This window comes from Hevea brasiliensis, chromosome 5 (genome assembly GCF_030052815.1).
Source record: "Hevea brasiliensis isolate MT/VB/25A 57/8 chromosome 5, ASM3005281v1, whole genome shotgun sequence".
NCBI classification, from domain to species: Eukaryota; Viridiplantae; Streptophyta; class Magnoliopsida; order Malpighiales; family Euphorbiaceae; genus Hevea; species Hevea brasiliensis.
Window position 1 is genome coordinate 45,607,001 of NC_079497.1, and position 19,341 is coordinate 45,626,341.

The 19,341-nt window shown below is 35.1% G+C and overlaps 1 non-coding gene across 1 annotated transcript; it reads left to right on the forward strand.

Annotated features, from left to right (window-relative positions):
- The first annotated feature begins 18,412 nt into the window (after window positions 1-18,412).
- On the forward strand, window positions 18,413-18,519 carry LOC131180305 (small nucleolar RNA R71). The gene has a single exon (XR_009149081.1). It is a non-coding gene; the product is annotated as a small nucleolar RNA R71 (small nucleolar RNA).
- The last annotated feature ends 822 nt before the right edge of the window (window positions 18,520-19,341 follow it).

A 19,341-nucleotide genomic window follows, 5' to 3' on the forward strand; every position in this document is an offset into this window, starting at 1 on the left:
GTGGAGGCTGAGCAGGCTCTGCTTGAGCTGGCGGAGCAGGTTCTCCCATGCCCCCAGTCTCAGCTGCTGCAAGTGGAGCATGACTCTCCACTTCCTCCTCGACTGCTCTTTGAGATGAAGGGTCCATATCCTATTCAAAATAAGAAAAAAAAACAAACAGATCTGCATTAGTGTCACCTCAACTCTTACAAATGCAATGCATGGTATGGACTCAATCTAGGCCCAGAAACGCCTAAACCGTGCTCTGATACCACTAAATGTGACACCCCTTACCCGTGTACAGTATACCCGAGTAAGTAATGCCACACGGTGTACCGGCAAACTCTAATATTCCTTAATTAATTTATATCATGCTTTTGAATATAACTTGTAAAATATAACTCATTTAAGTCATTTATTAAAATCATAGTTTATTTGAGGTTCCGTAAATTTTAAAGAAAATCCGGCAGAGTACCGGCTAAAAATGGAGAAAACAGTTCTTTGGAACCTGTTAAAAACACTTCCAATGAACAAATTCATTCATTCTCAACTCCAATATCATCACAAAGCTCAATATCAAGATCTCAACATTTTTTTTTCAATTTCAGGTCTCAACAACCTTTTCATTTCTCAAACATCCATTTCTCAGGGTTCTCATATATATACAACAATTAAATACTCAAATTATTTCCATACATAACCATAAATCTTTATTATTTACATGAACCTCAAAATACATTACATAAATCCCAAATACATATGAGAAAACAAATATTTAATTACAAAATGACAAAATGACATCTAATGTCCTACCAATGCAATCGCAGTGATGAGGTGACACGGACATCGGCAGATCTGCAGGATGGACTCACCCGATCTGCGGTCTACTGGGCTCACGATCTGTATCTCTAGTACCTACGCGTGGCAAAAGCAACGCGCTAAGCAATAATGCTTAGTGGTGCAATAATATAATAAAAGAAAATAGCAAGAAATTAAATGTGTAGTGAATGTATATGTTTCATTTGCTTGGTATTTGTATATTATTTACTTTGTCCACTTTTATTCATTTGGTTGCCCCAAGTAACCTACACTAGACGATCGGCCGATAACGGTAAACCGCACTGGGTATCTAGTACCTCGGCCGTCACACCATCGGTCACATATGCATCTCCCAGGCAAATGTAACAGCTACCAAGTCAGAATAATCTCGTGCACAAGGCCAAATCTCAATGCAAAGTCGAATGGCTAAAAGCCATGAAATCACGCTGAATGGCATATTGCCATATGCAAGATCTTGCTAATCGAACCCTATTGGCTTGCCAAACTATCCAAACCAATCATGTTAGGTATACTAGGGCATTTGAAACTTTTAAATTCTTCAATTTGTGCATTTCAAGTTTTGGTATCACTATTCACCTCTTTGGTCAACAAAAATGTTGACTTTTGGATAGAAAATGTGTACATTGATTTTGGCACTCCCAACATACCACATTTTACATTTAAAACTTGTTAGAATTGGTCACCATTACCATTTCTAACTTAAAACCAAGAGGGCAGAAAATTTCAGTTTTTGAGACCCAACTTCACTGTTCCATTGGACACTGTGGCAGTGAGAATTTGAAGAAATGGCAAACATGAAAGTTGTTCCTTATTTTGTCTAGTTGAATTTCCTTTTTTGAATCACTCCATTTGGAGTTTTGTAGCTCCAGATATGGTCCAAAAACCACAGCTGGCCGGATTTGCATTCTGCAGAAATTACCATATCTACAGTAACATAAATAGTGACTGCCACTGCCATTTGGGTTAGGTTCTGGCCATAATTTGGGGTAGGTTCCTTCATGAAAGTTGTTTTTCTATGTCTTAACTTGTTGCTGTAAACATTTCAGGTCAATTGACCAAATCTACAGTGATTTATGGCCAAATGAACAGTTACTGTTCATTTGGTCAATTCTGCAGGGGCTGTTGCAGAGTGTCCGGATTGGGGCCAAGTTTTGGTCCTCTTGCTTTGGTCTTTTGGGCATGGTTTCTTCAGCAAAAATGTGCCATTATAAGCCTAGTTTCATGTCCAATTGGTCAAACACCAATTGGACCAACACAGCCAAAGTTATGGCAGTGCAAGTGGACTGAATTTTCAGTCCTTCTGCTCCTGTCCTAGGGCAGCCTGCAACTTCACTTTGCAATCCTATTTTTCAGTCCATTTGTTGGTCAACTTACCTAAAATGGTCACTAATTGACCATTAAAAAGTGCTCCAACAATTTCCTAAGCCAAGTCAATTTTTCACCCTCAATAGTTTCCATTCCAATTTACCCATGCACCTTGGTTAAGCACACTAAATCTTTATCTATGTAAATATATAGCTTAAACATAACCTCCAATTCATTCTAAGTCCATTAAAATCATCAAGACACTCCATTATTGTTCCCTCATTAGGGCTGCCGAAATTCAAGGCATGCATAAACATAAATTTCATTCATTTAAGTTACAAATTCTTGCTTACTTTAAGGCTTTAACATGGAATAAAGGAGATTTAAGTATATATATGCACTAACCTTGAATAGGGCAGATTTTTCCCCACTTAAAACTTCACTTTCCTTCACTTTCTAGGCTGCCAAACACTTCCCCAAGAGGTGTGATTAAGTTTTAATGAAGGGTTTAGGGTTTAGTGGTGGAAACAAAGGAGAAAGGGAGCTTGGGAAGTGAGGTTTAATGGAGGTTGAGAGAGAGAGAGATTTCGGTTGGAATTGGAGAGGAAGAAGGCAGCTGCAATTTAATTATTTTTGTCTTAATTTTGTCTCTTTTAAGTATTTAAGAAAGTTTATTAGCTTGTGATTGGTTGGTGAGTTTTAAATGACATCACAATGATGTCATAAATAAGCTTTTCTTTGATTTTTCTTTTCTTTTCATCACTACTCAATTTCAATTTAATTTCTAGTAATGTTTATTCATATTTTATGTCATATTAATTATTTACTCAACTGGACAAGTCAGCCAAAAATCACCTCTAAAGGCGAAATGACCAAAATGCCCTCCGTTTGGCTTAACGGGTCAAAATTGTCTGTACCGATTGAAAAATTTTTCTAGGTATTTTCTTAGCATTCTAATGCCATGGGAACCTCAGTAATCTTTCTCTGGAGTCCCAAAAATTATTTTATAATTTTTCCCCTGGGTCTAGGGCTCCTCGTTGCGAGAACCGCAACTTCCCTCTGGTTACCCATCGCTTGGGCACCGGCTCGTTTAACTCGATTGTATTTTATTCCTAAAATTTTTACTAAATTTTTCTTATTAATATTTGAGTTAATTATGGTCCCTCACTTAAGTTTAATTATTTTTCCGGACGTTCTAGCTATCCGGACTGACACCGGTCACCGGAATAGTAGAATGTACGGAGTTGTTATCGGGAGGGTGTTGCATGGTCATGCCATTCGGGTTAACTAATGCTCCGGCTGCTTTTATGGATCTGATGAACACTATCTTCAGACCATACCACGACCAGTTTGTTGTGGTATTCATAGATAATATATTGGTCTACTCGAGGAATGCAGAAGAGCATGATAGGCATCTACGGATTGTACTGCTGACTTTGAGGGAGAAACAGCTATACGCTAAATTGTCAAAGTGTGAATTTTGGTTGAAGGAAATATCCTTATTGGGGCATGTAGTATCGGTAGAGGGCATTAAGGTAGATCCAAGTAAGATAGAAGCTGTCCTTAATTGGAGGCCACCCAAAAATATCACAGAGATTCACAGTTTTCTGGGTTTAACTGGATACTACCATCAATTTGTGAAAGGATTCTCCATGTTGGCATCTCCATTAACCAAATTACTTTGAAAAGATGTGAAATTTCAGTGGACGGATAAATGCCAATAGAGTTTTGATGAGTTGAAGACATGTTCAACTGAGGCTCCAATCCTTACTTTACCTACCCCAGGTAAAGAGTATATTGTTTATAGTGATGTTTTTCACAATGGGTTAGGCTGTATATTGATGCAAGATCGGAATGTCATTGTATATGCACCACGCCAGCTGAAACCGCATGAGAGGAATTATCTGACACATGACTTGGAGCTAGCAGCTATTGTGTTCGCCCTTAAGATCTGGAGACACTATTTGTAAGGGGAGAAGTGCTACATCTACATAGATCATAAGAGTTTAAAGTATTTGGGAACTCATAATGAGTTGAATTTAAGACAGAGGAGATGGTTAGAGTTGATAAATGACAATGATTGTTTGATAGACTATCAGCTAGGGAAAGCTAATATTGTGGCTGACGCCTTAAGTCGCAAGACTATGGAAAGTCTATGAGTTACTCTTTTGTCTATGGTGCATGAGTTGAGAGTATTGCATGCTAGCTTAGAGATTAATGATGAGGGGCAGACAGCAGTTGCATGGCATGTACAGCTAGTGTTGATTGATCAGATCAGAATGGCTGCTCAGAATGATCAGAAATATCATAAGTTGTTAGAAGAAGTTAGACAAGGCAAGAAACTAGAATTCTTAGTGAGAGATGACAGTCTATTGCTACACTCGGGCAGAATGTGTGTTCCTAATGATGTTGATTTGAGACAGATCATTTTGAAGGAAGCACGTGAGTCTCCTTTTACTATGCACCCTGGCGGCACAAAAATGTACAGAGGACTGAAAGAGCATTACTGGCGGATGGGTATGAAGAGAAATATAGCAGAATTTATTTCTAAATGCCTAACTTGTCAGCAAGTAAAGGTAGAGCATCAAATACTAGCTGGTTTGTTACATCCACTATCAGTACCGGAATGGAAATGGGAGAGAATAATGATGGATTTTATGATGGGACTTCCGAGGACACAGAAGAGCCATGATATAGTATGGGCCATTGTTGACAGACTGACCAAGTCTGCTCATTTTCTGCCTGTCCGAAAGGACTACAGTTTAGAAAGATTGGCCAAGTTGTACATTGACGAGATAGTAAGACTGCATGGAGTGCCAGTATCCATTGTATCAGACAGAGATCCTAGGTTCACTTCTAGACTCTGAGGTAGTCTTCAGAGAGCCCTAGGAACTAGATTGAACTTCAGCACGACATTCCACCCACAGACAGATGGTCAGTCTGAAAGGGTAATTCAGATTTTGGAGGACATGCTATAGGCTTGTGTGATCGAGTTTGAAGGCATTTGGGACACACACTTGCCTTTGATTGAGTTTGCTTACGACAACAGCTACCAATCAAGCATTGGGATGCCTCCATATGAAGCTTTGTATGGCAAAAAATGTAGAACCCCATTGTGTTGGGATGAGGTAGGCGAAAAAAAGTTGATTGGGCCCAAAATTGTTCAACAAACTGAAGAGAAAATCAGATTGGTTAGAAATCGACTTAAAGCTGCATCAGACCGTCAGAAGTCCTATATTGATATGAAGAGAAGGGATATTGAATATGCAGTGGTTGAGAAAGTATTCCTCAAGGTTTCCCCTTGGAAGAGAATTATGAGATTTGGTAAGAAGGGGAAACTGAGTCCTCATTTCATTGGGCCACATGAGGTTCTGGAGAGAGTGCATCCTTTGGCATATCGTTTAGCACTACCTCTAGAGTTGGAGAAGATACATAACATCTTCCATGTATCAATGTTGAGAAGGTATCGATCAGACCCATCTTATATACTACCAGTGGAAGAAATTGAAGTGAATCTAGAGCTCACATATGAGGAAGAACCCATAGAGATTCTGGCTTATGAGGTGAAGCAGCGATGGAACAAGTAGATACCATTAGTGAAAGTGCTGTGGAACTATCATTCGGGCTAGGAGGCTACTTGGGAACGAGAGGAGGACATGAGGAGACAGCACCCACAGCTATTCAGAGATTAATGCCAGGTAAAATTTTGGGACGATATTTATTTTAAGGGGGAGGGGGGGGGGGCGCGGGAGAATTGTAGTACCCCTATTTGCATAGCATGGTATATATCACTGTTTCGGTGACCGATAACAGTCTGGACAATTAAGAGAAGTAGAACCATGTCTAAGACACCTAGATAAGCCCTAAACACAAATAATTAATAATTGCCAAATAGTTAAGTACAAATAAGAAAAACATAATATAAAAGCTATATGAGCCGGGAGTCACAGCGATGGGTGACCTTCTCGGGAATTACTGCGAGGCTAGTCTAAACTCAAATTTCAAACTGTAAAATATGATGCTACAGTCCTTAGGACTATTGCGAACACAGTGGAAAAGAGAAAATCACAAAAAAGAATTGTTAAGTAGGTCAAATAATTAGGCCAGGGATCCGAAAGAAATATCGAATAACTTGCAAATTGGATTGAACCAGCGAGGGGCAATTTGGTTAATTCACCCCTAAAGCTGACACCTGACCTAACTATCCAATAAAATTGGAGAAAAGAAAATTTCAGAATCAAGAATTAAATTAAAGAACTAATGGAAAAGTAAAGGAAAAAGAAAATAAAATAAAATAGGAGTATGACATCATCATAATGACATCATGCATCTTGTCAAAAACTTGATTTTATTCTATAAATTCCCTAACTCCTTTAAGTAAATCTAGTTCTTGGATCTTGGTAAGCATCTTGTGAACAAAAAAGGAAGAGGAAAGTGGAGAATTGAAGAACTAGTGAATTCACAAATTGATGGAAGTGTAACTTCAAGCTTAGATTTTTATCAAATGCATGAATTTAAGTTTAAATGTGATGAAATTTCATTAGAAATAAAGAAAACTATGCTTGAATAATGGGAGTGAGAATTTGGCAGCCAAGGGATTAGGAGATGTTGAAGTGTTTTAGCTCAATTAATTATGTATGTAAGCTTGATTAAGCATGTAAAGATGATTAGAACATTTTAATTGTATGAATTATGAAGAATTTAGAAAAATTAGAGTTTATACCCTTAGGGTTTTGGAGAAAATTTTGAGAATTAGCCAAATGATGTTATTGACCTTATTTGAGTTGAGAAATGGTCAATTGTGACCATTTGTGGTGTGTATGAATTGTTGGAAACAAGTTTAAATTCAGATTGGTGAGAGTCAATCTACAGGCAGCTTGACCTAGGTCCCTTTCAGGGATCAAAACTGAAAATTTACCAACCCAATTGGTATGAGGCCAATTGAGAATGAAACTAGACACAAAATGACACATTTTTTATTTGGGAATCATGCCCAGAAGGTGACCATAACTTAGTGAACTATTCGGTTAAATCCGGAGTGGGCACACTGACTTGTACAAAAATGACCAAATGATTAATAGTTACGTAAATGACCATAACTTGGTCTAGGAAAGTCCAAATGATTTGAATTTTTACCAGTAGAAAGCTGAGACATAGACCTACAACTTTCATGAAGAAATCAAACCCAAATTTTGACCATAACCTATTTGAAAATCCACCTGCAATCAACTATAAAAATTGCCAAAATCCAGAATTTGCCCAGAATTCTGGGTAAAACCAAATCCTGCCAGCCATGTTCAAATGGCTATAAACTCCAAATAGAGTGACTCAAAAAGGGAAATAAAGTTAAGACATTAAGGAACAACTTCTATGAAGAAAACTTAGCCAAATTATCACAGCAACATGACCAATGAAACAGTGCAAAACTGAATACAAAAACTGAAAATTTGAAATTTGTGCCTAAGAGACTACATGTTTGAGGAAACAACCAAAACCAACAAATTAGGTAACCAAAATGTGGTATGTGGGTGAAATTGGAATTTCCATACCTTTTAGGCATTAGAAAGTTAACGAATTAACTTGAATAGTGTCGTGAATAATAACCCCAAAATACAAATTTTAAAGAATGTCAAGTTAAGCATATTAAAGTTAGATATAAATATATTTGAAATTATTTTTGGACTTATGATAATTTATGGTACTGAAATACTGTAAAATTGTGTATTTCAGTTGAAAAGAATACCGGGAAAGAACCCGAAGCATCGAGTCAAGGTCAAGAGGCGACTCGCTTAAGGTTTGTGCACAACATTAATATTCTTTAAAATTCATTTGCAAAGTGCATGAAATGAATTACTTGTATTGCAAAATGTGTATTATACTTTTGACTTAAGTTGTTGAAAGCTTACTTGTATGTATTTGAAATGGCAATAAATGTTTAGTAAATTGTTAAGATAGTTTTGAAACCACAATGTCATGACCATATATTTGAATACCTCACTAGCATGACTAGTGAGAAGAAATAGTTTCGAATTTTGATTCCCTCTCTGGCTGAAGTGTTGAGGTGTGTGCCAGTAGAGGAAGAAATTGAATGGGTACCCATAGTTTGAGCTAGCTAGCCTTGTGATTTCTCATAAGCCTCTAGCTATTGAGATGAATATGTTTCAAATGGCATGATATAACTGTGTGTTTTTATGAAATTGTTTTGAGACTTCCTAAATGAAATTGTTTGGACTAAAAATTTATAAATTATGTTTTGTATCTGTTTTTCATGTTCAGTTCAATAATTGAATAAACATGATTTGAATTATGCATAAACTGTTATTTTAGTATGTTGTGCACCACTAAGTCATAGTAATCTAAGTCATAGTAATCAGATATCGAGACTAGAGGAGCAGCAGGGTGAGCTACTGAGGATCTTGGAGCCACCTTTCCTGAAGTTTTGTCGGGTATAAATTTATACCCTGAATCTAATGTTTATATTTGTGTATGTAACTGTATGTTTATGTAAAAACTAGTCATGAGCAGTTGTATAAAGTTGTAATAATATTATTTTGGATTTTCTAATGTAAATTTTGGATTGATGTATGTAAATTAGATTTACTTTGATGAGAAATGAATGGAATTATTGAGTACTATTTTTTATGACAATTAAATTGAGAAATGGTGTTGTGGTAGTGTTGGATTTGATGAAATGAGATATTGGAAGTGTTTTTTAATAGGTATTTGAAGAACTGTTTTCTGAAAATACAGATGGCATTCTGCCAAAATTTTTCCAAGATTTGCATAAAAATAAAAATGGACAAAAATTTTAACTAGCTTTTAAACTTATATTAAATGCAAGAAAATGCTCACCACTTCCAAAAAGTAAGAAAAAGGTTTTTAAAATCCCTTGTAGAGTACTTAATGAGTTATCGATAGGTGAAGTTCGGTAGTTCATTAGGTATTCTATGAGATTATGTTATGCCTTATTGAGGGGTAAGGTGTGACAAGATTACAAAGGAAAATAATTGCTAAAGCAACAGTAAAAAAAGATTATGATTGTACCAACCAATTAAATGTTACATGAGATTGTTAGAAGTCTTACACAGACTCAAAGGAATGAAGTTTATAAGATTATGTAAAAAGGAGAGAGACTAAGTTCTCATTATCTAGGATCACACGAGGTCCTAGAAAGAGTGGATCCGTTAGCACACATATTTGCTTACCTTTAGAATTGAAATGAATTCAAAATTAACTTATGACAGAAGCTCATAACGAACTTGGCACATGAGGTGAGCAATCAATATGTAAATATTATTGGTTAAAGTACTACGGACCATCATTCCGACAATGAGGCTACATGGAAATGTGAGAAAAACATGAGAAAATAACACATATGACTAATTGAGGAAAGATAGTGGGTAGAATTTCGAGGATGAAATTTCTTTTAAGGGGGGGAGAATTGTAACACCCCTATTAGCATAGCCTAGTATATTTTACTATTCCGGTGATCGGTGTCAGTCTAGAAAAGTAAGAGGATTAGAACCACATCTAAGACACCTAGTTAAGCCCTGAATGCAAATAATTAGTAATTACTAAATAGTTAAGTATAAATAAGAAAAATAAGCATAAAAAGTTAAATGAGCCGAAAGTCACAGCGATGGGTGACCTTTCCGGAAAATGACTGCGAGGTCAATCGTAACCCGAATTCTGAACCGGAAAATATGACGCTGCGGTCCTTAGGACTATTGTGAATACAGTGGAAAAGAGAAAATCATGAAAAATAATTATTAAGCAGGCCAAATAATTAGGTTAGGGATACGAAAGAAATATCGACTAATTTGCAAACCGAATTGAACCAGCGAGGGCCAATTTGGTCAATTCACCCCTAGAGCTGACTCTTAACCTAACTGTCCAATAAAATTGGAGAAAAGAAATTTTCAAAATCGGGAATTAATTTAAAGAACTAATGAAAAAATATATGAAAAAGAAAAAGGAAAAGAAAAAGGTTTATTTACATCATGCATGACATGAGCATGATATAATAAACCTAATATTTAAAAAAATTGAAATTGTGGGATAAATCCTAATAATTAAAAGACAAAAATAAAAAGAAAAAATTTGGTTTCTTCTTCCATTTTCAGCCACCCCACCTCTCTCACTTCTCTCTCTTAAAAACTCCATTGAAGCCCACTTTGAGCTTGAGAAAGCCTACATCCAAGCTCCTAAATCCATAAACTCCTCCATTAAATCTAGTTTTTAGGCCTTGCTAAGCAACTTAGGAGAAAAAAGAATAAAGGAATCAAAGAGTTGAGAAGAGGAAATTTTGTCTCAACAAGGTTAGTAATCTAAACTTGAAAATTTGTAGTTAAATGATTATGTTCTAGTTTAATTAACTTAGAAATTGTGTAAAATCGAACAAAAATAATTGTTGAGGGACCAAATAAAAATTTCATCCAACTAGGATTAGGGTTTGATATGAATGAGTTTGATGGTTTTGAATGGCTATTTAAAGTGAATTAGGTGTATAGATTATGAATATACACTTTGAATGCATTAGACTTAAAATTTAGGTAATTAGGGTTTGAGCATTTTGAAGAAATTGAAGAAAAAGTTGAGAATTAGTCAAATGATGTAGTTAACCTTATTTGAGTTGAGAAATGGTCAATTGTGACCATTTGTGGTGTGTATGAATTGTTGGAAACAAGTTTAAATTCAAATAGGTGAGGGTCAATCTGTAAGCAGCTTGACCTAGGTCCCTCTCAGGGACCAAAACTAAAAATTTACCAACCCAATTGGTATGAAGCCAATTGGGAATAAAACTAGACACAAAATGGACCATTTTTCATTCAGGAATCATGCCCAGAAAGTGACCATAACTTAGTGAACAATTAGGCCAAATCCAGAATTAGGCACACTAACCTGTACAAAAATGACCAAATGAATAGTAGCTACGTAAATGATCATAACTTGGTCTAGGAAGGTCCAAATGACCTGAATTTTATATTGATAGAAAGTTGAGATATAGCCCTATAACTTTCATGAAGAAAACAAACCCAAATTGCGATCATAAGCTGTCCAAAAACTTACCTGCAGTCAACCCACAAAAACTATCATTATCCAGAAAATGCCCAGAATTCTGGGTAACACCAAATCCGGCCAGCTATGTTCAAATGGCTGTAACTTGGGCTGCAAAACTCCAAATGGAGTGATTCAAAAAGGTAAATAAAGTTAAGACAATAAGGAACAACTTCTATGAAGAAAACTTAGCTAAATTACCACAGCAACTTAACCAATGGAACAGTGAAAAACAGGACACCAAATCTGAAATTTTGGAATTTCACCTAAGAGACTTAAGATTAGAGGAAAACAACCAAAACCAATAAGTTAGGTAACCAAAATGTGGTATGTGGATGAAATTAGAATTCCCATGCCTATTAAGCATTAGAAAGTCAACAAATTGACTTAAATAGTGCTGTGAATAGTCACTCTGAAATGAAAATTTCCAAGAACATTAGTTTAAGCATATTAGGGCTAGAATTAAGTATATATGAATTAATTATTAGATTTATTGTGAGATAAGATACTAAAGCACTATAAATTGCGTGTTTCAGCTAAAAAAGACCTGGAAAATGATAGGGCAAACTGAGTCAAGGCCTAGAGGCGACTCACATCAGGTTTGTGCACAACAAACTTAAAATTCTTTGTTTCTACTTGAAAATTCTTGAAATAAATGTTGTGAATAATTTTGATTATTATAGCTTTGAAAATCTTATTTGAAAAATAGTGTGTTGCCTACTTTGTAAATGAAAAGTTTGGATTGAAATATGATTTGTGAATTGTATGAAATGTTTGAATAATTTGATTTAAATTGTTTTCGGTTCACACTTGGCATGGCAATATCACTATGTTCCTCCTCCATTTATGGGGTGAGTTTGACTATATTTCTCCCTCTCTGGCTTGCCAGTATGAGGTGAGTTTGGATGAGTACTCATTTGCTAGCTAGCCACCTCCCTCATTGATTTCGATTACTGGGGTGAGTTTGCATTATCGTGGTGTACAACACGGCATGTTTGGAAATTTTGTGTCATGGCCTAAGTTATGTTATTGATTGGCAATACTATGATTATTAAATTGTTTGATCAAAATTGTATTATATTAAGCTTTGAAAATTATGAAATATTTAAATTGTGATTTGTTATAAATGTGATTTGAAAAATTGTGAAAAGTGATTGTGAAATATTTGAACTGTGAATTAATGACAAATGTTTTATATTTTGCATTTTATATTTTATTGTGCACCACTGAGTATTTTTATACTCAGCGATAGCTTTCTTTGCTATCGCAGATAGAAACAAGGAAAAAGCAGTAGAGTGAGCTACTGATTGTTGCGACTACACGAAGGCTTTTGTATGGGTATTTAGTTATACCCATGTAGTTTATTTTGATGTAAATAGTTTAGTGTCATATGTGTTAATGTAAAATTGAGCAGTTGTACATTAAAGTTGTAACAATATTATTTTTATTTTTCTTATGTAAATTAAGATTTGTGTATGTAAAATTAATTTAATGCAATGTTTATGAGTTCATCGAATTATTTTGAAAAATTTTTAAGTTGTGAAATTTGAGTTGAAATTTAGTTGAATTGTACTAATTTGAGGATATATTAGCGGTTGGAGTTGAGAAATGAAATGAACTATTTGGAAGTGTTTTTCACAGGTTTTGAAGAACTGTTTTTCCCAAATATAGACGGCACTCTGCCGAAAATTTTCTAAAATTTACGTAAAATAAAAATGTACAAAAATTTTAACTAGCCTTTAAACTTTAAGTAAATGTTTTTAATACCTGCTGTAAAAGCTCATCATTTTCAAAAAGTAAGAAAATTATTTTAAAATTCCTTGTAGTATATTTAATGGGTTACCGGTAGGGGAAGTACGGTAATTCATTAGATGTACTACGGGATTATGTTACATCTTACTGAGGGGTAGGGTGTGACAATAGTTTAATCTACTGAATTAGGCATAAAAACACACTAGAAACACTAAATGTGATGGGAGTAAAATTAATAAATTATGCACTTATCAAATTCCCTCACACTTATTCCATGCTTGTCCATAAGCATGACTTAAACTCTCAATCAACTCTACTTAGAAGTTTACTTAACTTCACCCTATCACAACATTCTCTAACAAAAGATTAATAGCTTGAAAGAAGAGGCAAGTAAGGTAATAACCATCACAACAAATTCCATCAACACCATACCAATATATCAACAATTCTCCAACACAAAACAAAAAGATTAAAATCAATTAAGCTCACATAATTAAAGTTCCATAAAATTTTAAATCAATACACACCAAAACACAAGGCTAATTTATTAAAGTGCAACAATTATAGCTCTTTGCAAATCTTAGGGGAGATAGAAATGGGCCTTTTTTTTTATTTGAAATTGGTATTTCTCTCATCACAGTTACTTTTTTTCTTTTATTTTAACCATCACCTTCAGAAAAGTATCTTGCTCATATCCTAGCTAGCTTTTGGCCTGAGAATCGACATGGGGTTCATAAAGACCCCTGGTTACTTTGCTTAACTAAATAGCGGAACAATTTTCAAGTTCAGCTTTTTATTTCCCCCAATTTATGCATCTACATATTTAATGGGTATCGAATCCACCTGAAATTAAATTACTGAAATCACCAATTATGAAATATTTTCTGCAGTAAGTGGTAAATCCAGGTCGAACCCTAGAGACTGAATTATTAAATTTTATGCATTTGTGTAATGGAAAAAGAAACAAAGGTTGGGGTGGGGGGGGGGGTGTTAATTCATAATCCAAAGAAGAAATCAAAAATCCAAAATTAAGATCTAAAAATAAGAAACTCTCCAATTAAACAAACTTCAGTCCAAGATAATTCGTATTCCAATGCATTGATTTTATCATAGACAAAAGAAATATAATTATATCTTATTGAATACTTAACATAGATTTACCAAATAGCGAGGTAAACCCCTGACTTCCCTATACTCATCAATTCGAGCCCAGCACTCTTATTGACTCTAATTATTAACTGAGTTGGTATTAAGCAATCCTCATCAAATTAATAACTGCTTTAAGAAAAGGAAGTAGTTAAGTTGAATAACAATTTATGAAGCATAAATCATTTAATCCACCCTATTGTTTCCTTAGGTTATTATCAAAAACTTGGATCATAATCAATAAAACCTAATTGCTACTCATGTTCAATCTTGCACAACAATTACGGATTATGAAGATGAACTAGCAATTGATCAAATCAAACAATTAACTAATAGGCCTTTTTAGCAAATCATTCAATAGATCAAAGACAATGAAATAAAAAAACAATAGATATTCAAAAAGACATAAATTAAATTAAGAACCTGATCTCACAAATTAAGCAAAAGAACTTGAATCCCTTGAATTGAATTAAAAACTTAGCCACTCATGTTCATGGCTTACAGAAAATTAAAGAAAAAATAAAAAAGAAATCTAGAATGTAAATGGAGAATGACAGTCTAAATAGAGATGCTCTTAGCTGCTGCCCAAAGACATATTTATACTAAAAAAACCTAATCCCAAAGATAGGAATCAAACCAAACTAGGAAAGGTTTTGAAATTCAAGATGCAGATTTTCAGCCTGCATTCACGTTTCTGGAATCAAGGCAGATTTTCAATGACTTTCTTTCAGAGTATGCCTCTGTACTCTTCAGGAAAGTTGTAGCCCTATATCTTAGCTTTCTAACGGGTACTCATGGATCCAAATCCAAGGTCTACAGCCCAAGTTATGGCCCAAACACCAGGACTGGTTCAATCAGACGGTCCATCCCATTATGACGACTTCATTGCTGTTTTTGACAATTAAAATGGCCTCATTTCTTGTCTAGCCCTTCATAGAAGTTGTAGAGGTGGCTCTTAAGGTTCAATTGGGCTGATGCTTGCTTCATTTGGACATCTGAAACTCCAGATACAAAATAAATACTATAACTGATCGTGACACATCAAGTCTGGGCTTTTACAATAGATCCATAGCTCATTTTGTCAACCTTGGAGACTGATTTAGGCTTTAGTCCCTCTTTATCATTTGAAGTGCTCTATCTTAGCTTTTCAATGGATTAAACAACACTAAAATTGGAGACCCACAACTTTAGAAACACCTGAAATATACAGCAAAGGTCAAATGCTGAAAGTTTCTCCATTTAACACAATTATTCCACAACTATCTAAAAATATACCTAAATGATAAATATATTTTAACCAACTGAATTAAACATAAAAACATACTAAAAACACTAAATGTGATGGGAGTAAAATTAATAAATTATGCACTTATCAAATTCCCCCACACTTATTCCATGCTTGTCCTTAAGCATGACTTAAACTTTCAATCAACTCCACTTAGAAGTTCATTAACTTCACCCTATCACAACATTCTCTATCAAAAGATTAAAAATTTGAAAGAAGATGCTCGTAACAAATTCTCTAACCATCATAACAAATTCCATCAACACCATACCAATTTATCAACAATTTTCCAACTCAAAACAAAAGGCTTGAAATCAATTAAGCTCACACAATTAAAGTTCCATAAAATTTTAAGTCAATGCAAACCAAAACACAAGGCTAATTTATCAAGGCACAACCATTATAGCTCTTTGCAAATCTTAGGGAGATAGAATTGCCCCTTTTTTTCATTATTTTTTTATTTGAAAATGATACTTCTCTCCTGTCACAGTTACTTTTTTTTTTTTTTTTCAAGCATCACCTTTAGAAAAGTACCTTGCTCATATCCTAGCTAGCTTTTGGCTTGAGAATCGATATGGGGTTCATGAAGACCCCCGGTTAGTTTGCTTAACTAAAATAGTGGAGTAATTTTCAAGTTCAACCTTTTATTTCTCCCAATTTATGCATCTACATATTATAAAGTGCCTTGATAGATTAAATAAAGTTCTGAAATATGTATGATGCTAGTTTAAAGCACACATAACTAATAATTTTACCATTAAATCAAGCCTAAATGATTTATGTAGAAAAAGAAAAAATTGCTCTATGTTATAGAGAAGAGGGGAAAAATTGCTCTATGTTATAGAAACGTCATTTTAAGGACAAAGCACTTCTCTTCGAGAGTTAATATAGAATCATGAATCAAGCTTTTTTTTTTTATTCAAAAATTAAAAAAAAAAAATTGCAGCAACACACTTTCTCCTCCCCCACACTTAAAACTTACATTGTCCCCAATGTAAAGCCCAAATGCAAAAGAAAAGAAAAGAAAAGAAAAAATGCTAGAAAATAAAATGAAACAAGGGAAAGAAAACAAATCTGATAGTGGCTAACAAGCCACCCATGGGTTGCCTCCCAAGAAGCACTTTTGTTTAACATTGTTAGCTCGACATGGCAAAGCTCCTTAATCAACTGAATGCTCCTGAAACCCCTGATAAAAATGGCTTGAGTTCATGACCGTTGACCTTGAACACTTTGTTAGTTCCTAAACTTTGAATTTCAACTGCACCATAAGGAAACACATTAGTAATAACAAAGGGTCCAATCCAACGAGAACGCAACTTACCAGGCATCAGCTTCAATCTGGAATTATACAACAAAACTTTTTGTCCAATCACAAACTGCTTCCTTAGTTTGTCATGGAATGCCCTTGTCTTTTCTTTATAGATCCTAGATTTCTCATAAGCCTTAAGGCGAATTTCCTCTAATCCATGCAATTGTAATTTTCTTTCTAACTCATCCTCAAAAACATCCTACACAAATGTATCAACAACATTAATAGAAAAGATAGAATGATTATCAGCAGAATACTTCATGGCATCAAAGATATTAAATTTGACAGTCTCTCCATCAAACTCTATAGTTAAGGTACCCTCATTCACATCAATTTTTGTCTTGGCAATTTTTATGAAAGGTCTTCCAATCAAAATCAAAGTTGAATTTGATGAGAGAGCACTATCATCCTCCATATCCAGAATGTAAAAATTTGCAAGAAAAATCAATCCTCCAACCTGCACCAAAATATCCTCAACTATTCCTAATGGGTAAGCATTAGAATGATCAACTAACTGAATAATGACACTGATTTCTTTCAAAGAACCCAAATTGAAAGTTTGAAAAACTAAATTTGACATAACATTAATAGATGCTCTTAAATCTACCATTGCACTTTCAAATTTAGAATCACCTATTATGCAGGGAATAGAAAACGAACCTGGATCCTTACTGATCTTCTCATTATTCCTAAACTTGAGCTTTGTAGTGCATAATTCCTTAAGGAATTTAGCATACTTGGGAACTTGCTTGATCACATCAAGTAAAGGTATATTCACCTCCACTTTTCTGAAAGTCTCCAAAATTTCTTTCTCTTGTTCTTCTTTCTTATTTTTAGCCAACTTGCATGGGAATGGAGGAAGAACAGAATTATTAAGCTTATTCAAATTAGGTTTAGTATTTACCTCAATTTTAGACTCTTTTTCTCCTTGCTTTTTCTTTTTTGTTGACCCATGTGGAGTCTGGTTATCAACTTCTTTCCCACTCCACAATAGTATCGCACTCGCATTTTCTCTGGGGTTCATAACTGTTTGTGATGGGAGCTTTCTAGAACCTTGAGCTTCCAGCTTACTCACAGATGAGGCTAACTAACCAATCTGCCTCTCTATGTTTTGAATGCTATTCCTGGTCTCCTGTTGAAACTATTGGGTATTGTTAGCCAAAGCCTTAACAATTTCATCAAGTGACATACCTTGATTTGAGGGAGGTGGAGTTGGAGGTGGAGGTAGTTGATTCACTTGTGTTCTCTGCTAATGGTATCAGTTTTGCACCGATTAATTCCCATAACTTAGATTAGGATGATTTCGCCATCCTAGATTATAAGTATTCGAATAGGGATCATACCTGCATTGTGGCTGTCCATAATGTCCTACTGCTTTAGCATGTTGAATTGATTCATCCTCTTATAACGCAGGACACATATCAGTAGCATGACCTGAACCTGAACAAATTCCACATGCCTTAACAGTTTTCATGTTCCCTTCAGCCAACTGCCTCACCAAATAAGTTAAATAAAAAATTTGTTTCTCAATGTTAGATGTACTTACCTCATTAACCTTCATAGGTGTGTGATCCATTCTCATTCCAAACTATTGAGAATTTGCTGCCATGTTAGCAATCAGCCTCCTTGCTTCTTCTGGTGTCTTGTCAACCAAAGCTCCTCCACTAGCAATATCTATCATACTGCGGTCCATTGGTAGAAGTCCCTCATAGAAATAGTGAATCAAAAGCTGCTCACTTATTTGATGATGGGGACAGCTTGCACACAGTTTCTTAAATCTCTCCCAATACTCATACAAACTCTCTCCATTGTACTGCCAGATGCCACAAATTTCTTTTCTTATATTGGCAGCACGGGAAGCAGGAAAATACTTCTCCAAAAATATCTGCTTCATCCCATTCCATGAGTTTACAAATCCAGAATAAAGGTAATACAACCAATCCTTAGCTGTGCCCTCCAGTGAGAAAGGGAAAGCCCAAAGCTTGATCTGATCCTCTGAAACTCCCTAAGGTTTCATGCTGGAACACACAACATGAAATTCCTTTAGATGCTTTTGTGGATCCTCACCTGCAAGACTATGAAACTTAGGCAACAAATGGATTAGTCCAGATTTCAATTCAAAAGAAACATTTAAAGCAGTGTATTGGATACACAAAGGCTGTTGGTTTAGATCAGGAGCAGCCAACTCTTTCAAAGTCCTAGTAGCATCCATGGTTTCATTTTCAGAACTTGACTCTAAATCCGAATCTGAACTTAGCTCCTTTGGAGATTGGTCTCCTTCAGATGTACTTAGAAACTGCCTAGCTTGCTTAGCCAATTTTCTCAACCGTTTAGTTGTTTTTTCTACTTCTGGATCTGTAACACCCCTATTTGTATAGCCTGGTATATTTCACTATTCCGATGACCGGTATCGGTTTGGATAATTAAGGGGATTAAAACCACATCTAAGACAACTAGATAAGCCCTAAAAACAAATAATTAGTAATTATCAAATGGTTAAGTATAAATAAGAAAAATAGAACACAAGAAGTTAAATGAGCCGAGAGTCACAACGATGGGTGACCTTCTTGGGAAGGACTGCAAGGTCGCGATGGGTGACCTTTTCGGGAAGGACTGCGAGGTCAATTTAAACTCAAATTTTAAACCATAAAATGTGACGCCACGGTCC